Below are 12,102 nucleotides of genomic sequence, written 5' to 3' on the forward strand. Positions count from 1 at the left end.
TTGAATGGCCAGAGCTTAAGGAAATGTGCTTTTCTCATGTTAGCCTCATGTGTGAGGAAATGGTGTGGTTTCACAATTTCAAGATTATTACGGGGATCTTCGGTTCTCCTTCCACATTAAGTGGTTGAGGTGCACATTCAGGTCCGCCGAGACCATAGAAACATACACAGCGGTTTAGCGCTGGGCAAACGCCAACACAAAGGGCTGCTTCAGGTGAAAACAAACCTTGAGCTGGCGTTTTTTTCCGTTCCGTCGGAGGGCGTTTCTTTCTGGAACATCTCACTTGAGCTCAGGGTTCCTGCACCTCCACCCTGCAGTACACTGTGGGCCTGTGAATTCATCAAAATGAGGAATTAATGTTGAAATGCCACTCTGAGAATGAAACGGTTTCGCAGGTGCTCCAGGATTTTAAGGAAACAGGCTCTTCAAAGCCGCCTTGCTGCAGCCCGGCGCGTTTTGTGACAATAAATTAATGGAAACTAAGGGAAACTGACGGAAGATTTGTCAGCCATAAAATACTACTTCAGAGGGTTAGAAAAAAGACGTGGAAATATAAAATCCATATTTCTCTCCTGCAACCCTATGGTCATCATTGCTTCTGGCATTCATGTACAATTGACCAGATCTACTTTAAGACCACAATAAAAGTATTGGCTATACCCCTAGCGGTCGTAAATTCTGTGGAGGGAATTTTACCTCGGCTTTTCACGGGGTCATTTCCCTGTGTGCAGGTTCATATTCAAATATTTATATTTACGAGCAGCCAATTCATGTTATGGCCTATTATGGCAACAGCCAGTAAGATGAGGCTTTATATCGTTTCTACCTAAAAGGAAATTCACAAGAATGCAACTTTAATTGGTTATGTTATGTTTATAGTGCTTATGTTTATTCTCTCACGTGTTACGACATGGTGTAGTGCCTTTATCATGTTCATGTCAATGACTGGCTAATCACTTGCTCATTCTTAGTATTCTTATTATTAAATCAATTGTTACAGCACAATAGTACAATTCTATAATAATAAATAGTAATAAACCAAAATAAATAAAAACTACATGTTACCCTGGGACATTTTTTTAAAAGGGGTCATGATCTGTGCTGGACTCTTATTGGCTGCATTTCTTCATTATTCAGTCCAAACACGTTTCAAAAACCTTTTTAAATATAAGTTTAAATTGTAATAAAAAAGTAAATTAATATGTTGACACAACTTTGCCACATTTTTGTCTAAATTCAAGTACTGTATATGCCTTGAGATCTAAAGGATTTTAGTCCTTTTCTTGATCATTAATACAGTCAAAACTACACCATTGTAAAGGAAATTGCATCATCTTAAAGTGTTATTACAAGCATCGTCGCTTGACGTTGCTCGTCAGGTTCTGCATGAGACTCAGGGAACTCACCTGTGGCACACCAGAGGGGAGTCCGCTGAAGAGGTTAAGTGGCATCAATTAAGAGAACAATTGGTTTAGTCACACAATTAAGAGCTAAGTCTTACCGAAGGCAAAAAGACCCTGAAGGACAAGAGCCAGCGATCTCAAGCATTCAGTCAATCTGAAGAGCCCCCCCCCCCCCCACAGACCAGTGGAATACCAGCTCGGGGGCTAAAAGAAAAGCACTGTCCTGCCGGGGGTGGATGGCTTGCACTGTGATTTAATTGTAATGAAACCTTAGTTGTAACTTAACCTTCCTTGAACGAGGGCAATAAACAGTCTATCTTTCAGCACAAGCTCATACGAAACTCAGGAAAAGCATCATGGGAACGATTGCCAAATTAGTGACAACGATGCTGACTGCCATTCGCCTTATTGTGAGGGGAAAGTACTTTTTTCCAGAGATCCAAATTTCTAGCTGGCAGTCAGATGTCGCTCCGGAAGGAAAGGTTGCAAGGGGCATGAACCCACCTGAGAGGTATAAGGTTAGAAAGCTAAGAGGGTCTTTGCTCAGCTTGGACAAAAGTCCCAACTAAATCCTTGCGGATATACGTAACTGCAAGTTTACAGTTTGCGGCAAGATTAAAGGAGGAATTATTAGTAAGATCTGATTATGCAGAGAAATCTCCATCACATGGAGAGGAAACCCTTGGGCAAACATTTTACTGTCAGACCCCACATGCACGTATAAAACCATGTACAAAATAAACAAACTTATTTTTAAACCATAAGATAGATGACTACAGCTGAAAAAAAGATAATTATTTATTACAATAAATTCATTAGAAACTCCATTCCAGATCGAGGTCTGTTCAAATCGAACAAAAACACATCTCAGGAGTGGCATAGTCACCCTAACAATGACAAAAATCAACAATGAAAATGAGAATTTTCCTAAACACATGCCAATAAATAGTCAATTCAGGAAAAACTAAAACATTCTTTGGAGCGGTCTCCAGTTTTCTTTTAGACCTATATATTATGCAATCTGTTCATATTCATATACGTATTTCTATGGCCATTTTTACATCATCTTAGCAATTTACCAATAAAACCCTGTCTTCCACATGGATTTATGCATATTTATATGATTTATATGAAGTTGCTGCCTATATCCTTAGATTTTGGAGCAGAGCTCTTGTGTGTTTTCACATGCAATGCGTTGTTCATTTAGACAAGTGCCAATGAGCAAAAAGTGTTCGCAGTGTTACAGGTGGGACTCATTAACATTTGGCTTGGCATATTTCTGCACAGTCCCGAGAGGAAGGGGCCTAATATGAAATAATATCAACACATACAGTACACAGATTTAAAGACACATTTCATTGCTCTCCTAAGGGTCATATACAGCCAAATGGGCGATTAATTGAGCGGATAAACATGGGCAAAAGCTTAGGATTTTCACAGGCTTCTAAGTGTGAAAAAGCAAAAGCAACTGGCCGTTTCTGAGTGATTTCACTTGCAACGCCCTTTGGAATGTGCTCTATATGTTGAACAGATTTACTTGCACATTCATCCAGAGATCCTGATTTTTACATAATGTACCATATAATATTATTGTTATGTAAGGAATGGGTGTTTATAATGGCCCCGCTGTATTGCTCCCACATCTAAGTCAATCTATGTTTATGTCATAACTAAATCTAAATCATAACATGTTGTCAGCACATATGGGAATGGCATTGGCCAAGACAAATTCGAACAATTACTTTTGTCTGCTTGGCATATTCCCAGTTCTTAATTAAGTCTGAGTTTTCCCAAGTCTACATTGTGTCTGTTTCTCTCTTTTATTCCCGTTTCTGCTATTTGCTTATAGATCCTCTTTCTCTCTCACACCATTTCAAATCACAACGACTCCACGGGGATTTTTGCAATTCTACTTCCTTTGAAACATAACTGTCAATTGCAAAAGTCTGACACTTGTATAAGAAACAGTGCGGCTCTCCAAATGACCTGATTCCCAAACTTTCTTCTGTGAACGGCTAATTACTTCCATTTGTTATCGGAAATACCACCATCTTTAAAAATCAGAGTCTTCCCCTATACCGTTTATATGACGTGCCTTATAAAAATACCCTTTACCTGCTTGCAACAAAAGCCTTTCTATGGGGTCTCACGGCATAAAAATCGACACAAAAGGTTCAGGTTGGATGGGAAAACCAGCCTGAAAGTTTCAGCTGCCTGATCGACTGCGATGAGCTTTTTACGCTTCACACGTGTTCCGATTCTTTCCCTGGGCTGCATCGTCAGTCTTTTCAACACAATTTTTTTCCCTTTTTCCTTTTTGGCTCTAGTGCACAACTACCTCCCTGAGGGTTTATAAGACAATCATATATTTAAAAACAAAAAACCACGAGCTTGTTTCTTAGGAAACGGTGTTGAGCAGTCTGTTGTCACATAACACCACCTCTCCAATGGAACAACCATGACTTGAATTAAGTTTGGGAGGTTATAATGGGCGTACCGCGCAGAGCGGACGGGCTTCATATTCTTTATTGACTTGTGCTTCTGGTATATCCGGAGCAGATCCTTTTGTTGAAACACAGCAGGAATAGGAGAATCTCACCTGAATCGAAACCGCAAGCCAAAAGAGACCTTGTTAGTCAGGCAGACTGCAGCGTGCTGAATCCAAAACCGTTTTCCCTGCTGTCAAATATGTGTAAAGCATCGTCTCTTATGATTCATAATAGTATCAGTATACACATCCATACTGCTCTGCGGTCCACTGAGGCGTCAGCTGACCTGTGAAGGCACACTGCCATGCAGCTGTGCTCTCGCATAACCGAACGGAGTGCGGCGCTGAGCTTTTACGCCACACACGGGTCCAAGTCACTGTTTTGCAAGACAAAACCCAGTCACTCTTACGGTACCAATCCACCTCTCATGGAAAGCGTCATGACATGATGGAAAGGATTATGTTTTGAGCCCCTAAAGAGAGAGTTTAAGTCATGTCTAGTTAGGTCAACCACCAAATTTAAACCAAGCTCATTAATATATTATTTAAAAGCCCCGATCATTCTTTTAAAAAATATACAGAGGGTAAATTTACAATTGAAGAGTTTATTTGCAAAGACAGACAACTCTGTTTTTAAAAATGTTTATTGTGTTTTTTTGTGTCAGTAAACTTGATTTTTGAGTTGTCATTATTACTTAATCGAAACAACCCAACTACAATTTGATTGCTATTACGTGGAATGCACAAGAAAACATTAAAAACATGATTTTTGATTTAAAAAAATGATCTGTTTGGCAAATGAACTCTTCAATTACATATAAAGCAATGTACATTTCAGAATTCCAACTTTAAATGAAAAGAAGGGTAGAGGAGAGTGCTTGGAAAACCTGTCTGGAAATAATCATGCACTTGCGTCTGGTGAAACAATTTGATCTGCAAACCATTCTTATTAACACAGAATACAAATATAATACATTGGTAAAAGATTTAAATAATTGACATATTGTTTACACCAATAGAAACATCGATTAGCTTGTAACTGTTTATCAGTCCACACCTGATCGAGCAACATGCAGTAGCATAGCCAAGCCTTTAGGGGGCAGCATTTGCTCTCAACAGCCCACGCTCAGGTAAAATTCACATTGCTTGGGACCCTCCGGGTGACCGCAATGGCCACATACTTTCCACTCCACACTCCACTACTTCACCTACTCCTGCTCAATTACCGTCCTTTTCCGTTCTCCACAGCCACTCCATAGGAGGACCCTCAAGTATTTAGAAACACCCAACTTCAACTAGGCCAAGAGGCATTTAAAGGACAGTAATGTAGGGGTCCTGAGCCCTAATATAAACAACATTTATCACATGAAAGTCCCGGTCGGCCCATTAGGCAGATTTGAAGAGCGGGCACTCTTGCCTCCAGTCCCCTAATGGAGCTGCTTTATTTAGCCAGACTGTTCTCTGCACCTTACTCACTCCAAGCTTGGGCTCCCACATCCCAATTTGGGCTTTTGAGCACCTTATCACACTCATCTCTAGCCATGTTCGTTTGCATGAAATTTCTCTCTTTCAGTCTTGAACTTGGTGTTCTTATAGAGGTGTGATCCAAAAAGGTAATGTTCGGAAATGTTTCCATGTGAAAAACAGGAAATCAATTTCAACATGACAATGCTGCATGATGGTCAGTTGCTAAGTGTTTTGATTTCTTTATTCTGCAGTTATTCTATTTTTGTCAATTTATTTTTGAAAAGCGAAGATTTACAACCCCGGTGCTTTTACCCTGCCTCCTTTACTGCTTCAAAACAAATCTATTAAAAATCTTTTTCCATTTCTAGAAACATTTCTCATTTGGAAATTGAAGCTTTCTTTCTCAGAAAGTGTTGACATGCAGTGTCACAAACCCTAAATTATCTTAGACGCTACAAAAAAACTGTTTGCACTTTATCCTTCAGAGACTCACCATTACACTCAATGTTACGCTCTAACTATTTTGTGACAAGACGGTTCACAGTGATCAGCTGAAGTTTCACAGCACACAGCAGCTGTTTAAATACACAGTCCAGCCGATTGTGAAATAGCAAAATTCTGTGAGATTTGTTATTGAGCATGTAATTTACACCGTCCAAGAGAATAGTGTTGGACAAGGGTTCAGATTCTACACATTTATTAGCCCTGAATGCACACAGGACGGTTAAGATTCTTATACAACATTATCTCTCTTTCTGTCTGTGTGTCTGTCAGTCAGAATCTGTCTGCTGGAGTCAGGCCGATAAGAGAAGGCACATTACGCATTAAGGGGTGTTGCTAAGACAACCAAGCAACCAGTATTATCATAGAGTGAAGGGACCCTTGAGCTAATGAGGCTTTTTGCGCAAATTTTAATTGGCATTTTCATGCTGTTGCAAGAAATTGTTTCCACGTCAGCAGAGAGAGAAAGACAGACCTTCAAGAAATTAACTAAACAGACCACCACCCAATGATTTTTCTTTCTCGTCAGCCTCAGCATTGACACCATCCATTTTTCATGTTGTCTCGTTCAATATAATGCCGTCTATATAGTATTTGCACCATGCCTTTTCTGATGCCTGCTTCACAGTTTAGCTCAAACCAGCCAAGAAAGGAAAAGCCTCGTGTTTGCCAGTGAGTGACACAATTTTACATGGGATTTCCACAGTCCATCGAGTCATTTGGGTTAAACCCCGCAGTACCATTCTGTGACCCCAGTCACATCAGGGATTAAAGGTGAACGAGAGGGCAAACTGGCTATCAAGTCAGAAACACTGACCGTCAACTTTGTACTGTTTTTGTTCTCTCCTCCGTGCACACACACACTTTCACATAGACACAATCTAGCGCACACACAAGTGCAAAGATATACACAATCCACCTCTTTAGCTCGGGGTCACGGCCCACCACAAGCTAAGGAATGAGCCAGGATACATAACTTCAAAAGCCATTACCACACTGAAATCAGCTTATTTCCTATGGTGGCTTTTGCTAGCATACACACAGAAACACAACCGATTCAATCTTTTTAAAAAGGGAACAAAGGAAAGAAATGGAGGTAGGGGTTAGTTGTCACTTTTTATTGCAGTGAAATTGAATATTGTATGCATTTTTGCAATGGACTACAGTTAATTTATCAGGGCATGTTTTTTACACTGGGGTTAGTTGTCTCAATGGAAACGTCACTAAATACTCTGTTTAATAACAATAACAATGTTAAGACACTAAGCAATATACTGAATTGAACACCAAAAATGTAAAATTCATAAACAATATTACAAGGGTTTATTTTTGTATGGGGAAGCGAAGTTGCAATTAATGAACTGTATACAGTACAATTTCACCACACCTGTAAAAACTCACCTTGACCTGGCATTTATAAAGAAAACCTTTTGCATGTATAATGTCGAAAAAATTATTTTACAGAATGGTAATGTTTATTTACAGATTTTTCATTTATATTTTAAATCCTAAATCTTAATCCTGAAATGCTTAAAACGGCAAATTTTGTTTGATTGTCTCAACAAAAAGTTAATCTATAAAATTCTCTCTCCTAATGCAAACACATTTATACCAGCAGGCCTTTCAATACAATCACAATACAAAATAGATTTGACCTCTCAAAAGGTCTCCAAAAAAGAAGAAATGGATGAACTTTCTCTTTATCAGCTACGTTCAGCTGGTGTCTTTGATGTTCAGTCATATAAGATAAACGAATACGCTTAACCATTCTTGAATTTTCAATTTCAGTACGAAGGGTGCACTTATTTACTGTAACATATAAAATATGCTCTTTAAAACTGGGCAATAAAACACGTTTTATGGAGGCATTACCCAAACCCCCACCAAGAGAATGCTGCATTTGCTTTCTAGATGAAGCTTGCTTGAGATTTGCTATGGTTTGCTGACTCACAATAATGCATCAGATTAACCCTGGTGTTCTGTCATGATTCAGGCTGACCTAGATAAAACAAAACATTTAAAACACATCTATAAGACAAAGGTCTACTAATCGTTGCTGTCCTTCTGAAACCCTGTATGTCCAAATGTGCTGTTTTTCAGGAAATTGAAAAAACACTTTTTCAATGATTGCATATTTGAATATGCAAAGTTGACAAACATTTTTAATACTTTTTTTGGTTATATTTGAAAAATTCAGTGACAAACATAAAGGGAGACTAATAACAATGATTTCTGGCAACACAAAAAAATCACGAAATCTGAAGATGCAAGGTTTCAGAAGGACAGCAACGAAATACTACAAATAATGTAATTTTTTAAAATGGTAATTTTTTTTAAAATTTTAACTTGTTCTAATCTAATCTAATTATCCAATTATAGAAATGACAAAACACCTCATATTTCACATTATTGTGATACATTGGCTAATAAGTTACCATAGTATGATAGTGTAACAATTCAACTTTCAACATCTATGAGCACAATGTTCTGTATAAAATAAATGCCTTAATAATTCACTTATGCTTTGAAATCCCTTTAAACTATTTATGTTTGCTTGATGAAGCATGTAGGCCGGAGAGATCTGTATCTCGGCAATTGTCCTCTTAGAAGCTAAATCTGACCTGGGCAATAATTGATGATACCATAGGCAGCATTTAATGACGCCTACTTTAAAACCTAATGGTTTTAACCTCTAGCTAGCAGTGAGGTAAAGAGAGAAAGTGAGCCACATGCTTTGAGAGCATGCTAGTTGGATTAGCGACCATTAGAGTCAAACTCCTCTACAGCCACCACAGATCGGCTGTGTTGTACTGACCTAATCAAGCTTCAGGTCACTCACTAAGATCAGTTCCAGATCGAGCCAGAGAGCAAAAGAGTTTGTGTGCGCGCGTGAGAGACGGGGGCTAATCCTTTATCTCTTTGTGTAATAAGTTGTAAAACATGACCCTAAAAACCAATCTCTGGTCCTAAACATCTTTTCTTCTCTCGAGACCTTTCTGACATCCAGCGATTGTTAGTAAACTCTAATGAACCACTAACCCCAACAGTGTGCTTCCTCTCTGCCTAATCCAGGCTTGCACAATGACCCCCCCCCACACACACACACACACACAAACCCTCTAAACTTGCCCCTCCTGTACAGAGATGGGAGCTCTGATAAGCCGCATTGGAATTCCAGTCCGGGTGTTCTTGAGGGAGACCTGGGTGGCAACGGGGAGCCGATAAACATCACTCAGCAGCGACTGGATAGTCACTCCACAGGTCTTTTCCTCATTGCAGTTCTTCTTTCATTTCATCTTTTGATTTTATTCTGAAAGGTTTCAATGAAATCAGGGCGAGTGAACTTTTCACATGGAGCATGAAGAAAGCTTCCAAAGAAAAGCTGCTACGGCATCTTGGGTCTGCCAAGTCAATATTACTTATTAATACTCAAATAAGAACTTGTGAGCTTTGAAACACCAGAAGGATTATCCAATGATCATATTTACTCGCAACACAACACGTTATTGTTATTAATTTAAACATTGAAAAATAGTCTTTAACAGCTCAGGATGCTTTCCGAATTATGTTTTATTGTAGAGGACCATACAAAACACAAAATTGATTCTTCTGAAATATCGTAATAAATCAATACACAACTGGGTGATATACAAAAAGCATACCCCAAATAATCTTAGAATATTTTCATGAGAAATGTTTGAGTCTTATCAAATTGCCTTGCATGTTATTTCAACATACTATTTTAAACTATTTAAAACATTTTTACGTTACTTTAACCTGTCAAAAAAAGCTAAGCAGAAGTTATTTTTATTTTGAAATTACTGTGAAATGAATTTGTACTTTATGGAACTGCCATAATTGCAGCAAAGATTTTTTACAGTGTACTCGCATTTCCAGCTTTAGATGACAGATTTTGGTATTTAGGCACATTTTTGACCTATATTTTTAGGTATTGCTGAGATCTCGTCTAAAATGTTTTTTCCCCCAAAAGACAAATCTGAGAAGCAGGACATATAAGTAAAAGTCTCTATTTGTAGACTACATGTATATGTTCTCATTGATATCTAGAATAAACATTGTTATTACACATTAAAGAGATCTCATTTGTTATTTTACTTTCCATCGGGATGATATGTCTCTGTCTTAACAACACACTGCCCCAAAAAAACCCTCAAAGGACCCTAATCTTTTTTGCAAACATAGCAAACCTCAGAATACAGTTTCAACAAGTCATCCTGACAAAAATCCTGTCTTTGCCAGGGAAGTCAAACAGTGAACGTTCTTCAAGTACAGAGCGTAATAGAGCGAGAGACAGACAGACATACAGAGAGAAAAAGAGAGAGAGTCTGTATTCACTGTGGTCTACATGGCCACATGGCCAGTGTGCCCCAGGAGAAGTTAATTATGAAGTGAGACCTTGACCGGTTGACAGCTCGCTTTGTTCAGCCCTGAGCCCAACCTTTAAGCGGCCAGAGACAAAATGCCATTTAAAAAACTTCACTTTCTTTCACAAACAAAATGCAAGAGGGAGACGTCTTAACTTCAGTTAGGAAAAGAAACTGATACAACCTTGGGGCATTTGCGACACATGGAACCCCGCGCCAGATTTAAGAGGTCATGCACTCTGAAAGAACAAAAATGTATTTATTTAGTTGTTCGGAGCACCATTTGGCTGTTGCATCTTTATCATTATAACAGGAATGAATAAACCGTAATCAGTCTCACACGCTCTGTTTCAAACATCTATAGTGAGCTAAACCTCTCCTGAGTTTTTTTTTCTCCATTAGAATTTTGGGATCCTCGCCACCATTTGCATACTGTCTTTGCACTATTTGCCTGGCCGGGGGGCTGCTTTAGAATTTTAAAGTTTTACTTAATTAATATTGCATATAGGAATTTATATCTGTTATATTTGACCTGGGCTTCTCTCTCCTTTATCTTAAATGTGTGCTCTCACTGTGTGTGCGTACTTGTTTGTGTACGTGTGTGTGTGCGTGCGCGTCCGTGTGTGTGTGTCTGTGTGCAGTACATGTGCATATTGTGTGTGTGGAGTGTTTTGTATGTGGGTATGTCTGTCTTCTGTGTTTTCACCTTTTTCTTGTTTTTACAGGTACAACTTTAATTGTTTTGCTTATAGTCAATATGTCTCATGTACAGCTGCTTTGTAACAATGAAAATTGTAAAAAGCGCTATATAAATAAAGTTGAGTTGAGTAGTGAGCTGCCTATAGAGACGACATATTAAAGCATTTAAAAAGGCAATCCCATAATGCACTGTGATGATCTTAGAGAAAAAAAGCCATTCAAAGTATTTATATTTCAACATTATTTCAGAATGTTGATGGTTTTACTCAACATGTGCGTGCCTTGTATTTTAATGCTCATGGGAGTGCAATTCTATCTTACCAGCACACAGAAATGTTGTAGAACGCTCCAGATCTGACAATTTTCATGACAGTAAGGATGCTACCTTAAGGGAGCTGTATGTGTAGGCACTCGTACAGATGTCCATGTGATCGTGTGCTGGAGAGTTTATTGTTTGTTGTCACAACTGTATATAGAAAAATATGAATTATGAAAACATTGGTCAAATGTTTGATTTCATGAAACGCAGTCCAGGCCAACATTTTAATGGTTATAAATGTTAGCGTAACCCAACCTGGTCCGTTCCCCCGAAAGCTGACTCTACAGGGTGCAGCATATATGAATCACAATGAATCAAATACAACCATGTTGATAAAAAATCATATCAGTAAAAAAATGTGACAAATTATAATGTCACAATTATGAACAATCTTTAATCTTTAGTATATCAGGTTTTGTGTCAACAGTTCAATTACTTTTACAAAAGCACTGCTAGGAAAAAAACAATTATACGTTACAATGCCAATAAACATGTAAACACAATGGAAACACTGGTAAACATACATCTAAGGTATTTTGTTCGACAAAAATAACTTTTTAAAATTCAGGTAGGCTGGAGGTGTGTTTACATTTGTCACATGTGTTTTAAGTACTATAGGTTTGTTTTACAAAATGGTTCATATTTGTATTTAAAAAATCATGTAATTAAATCATTGTATTAATTATGTGCAATAATAATAAGTATCATTACACGTATTATTATACATTATAACTTATGAACATATCATTTACATTGCATAATTTGTCATTTACTAATATGGATCCTGTTTCAGTCTCTCGTTCTCCGCCAATTCTTTGCCGCCGACAGAAACTGCACCAA

Source organism: Triplophysa rosa, linkage group LG8, assembly GCF_024868665.1.
Source record: "Triplophysa rosa linkage group LG8, Trosa_1v2, whole genome shotgun sequence".
Lineage (NCBI taxonomy): Eukaryota > Metazoa > Chordata > Actinopteri > Cypriniformes > Nemacheilidae > Triplophysa > Triplophysa rosa.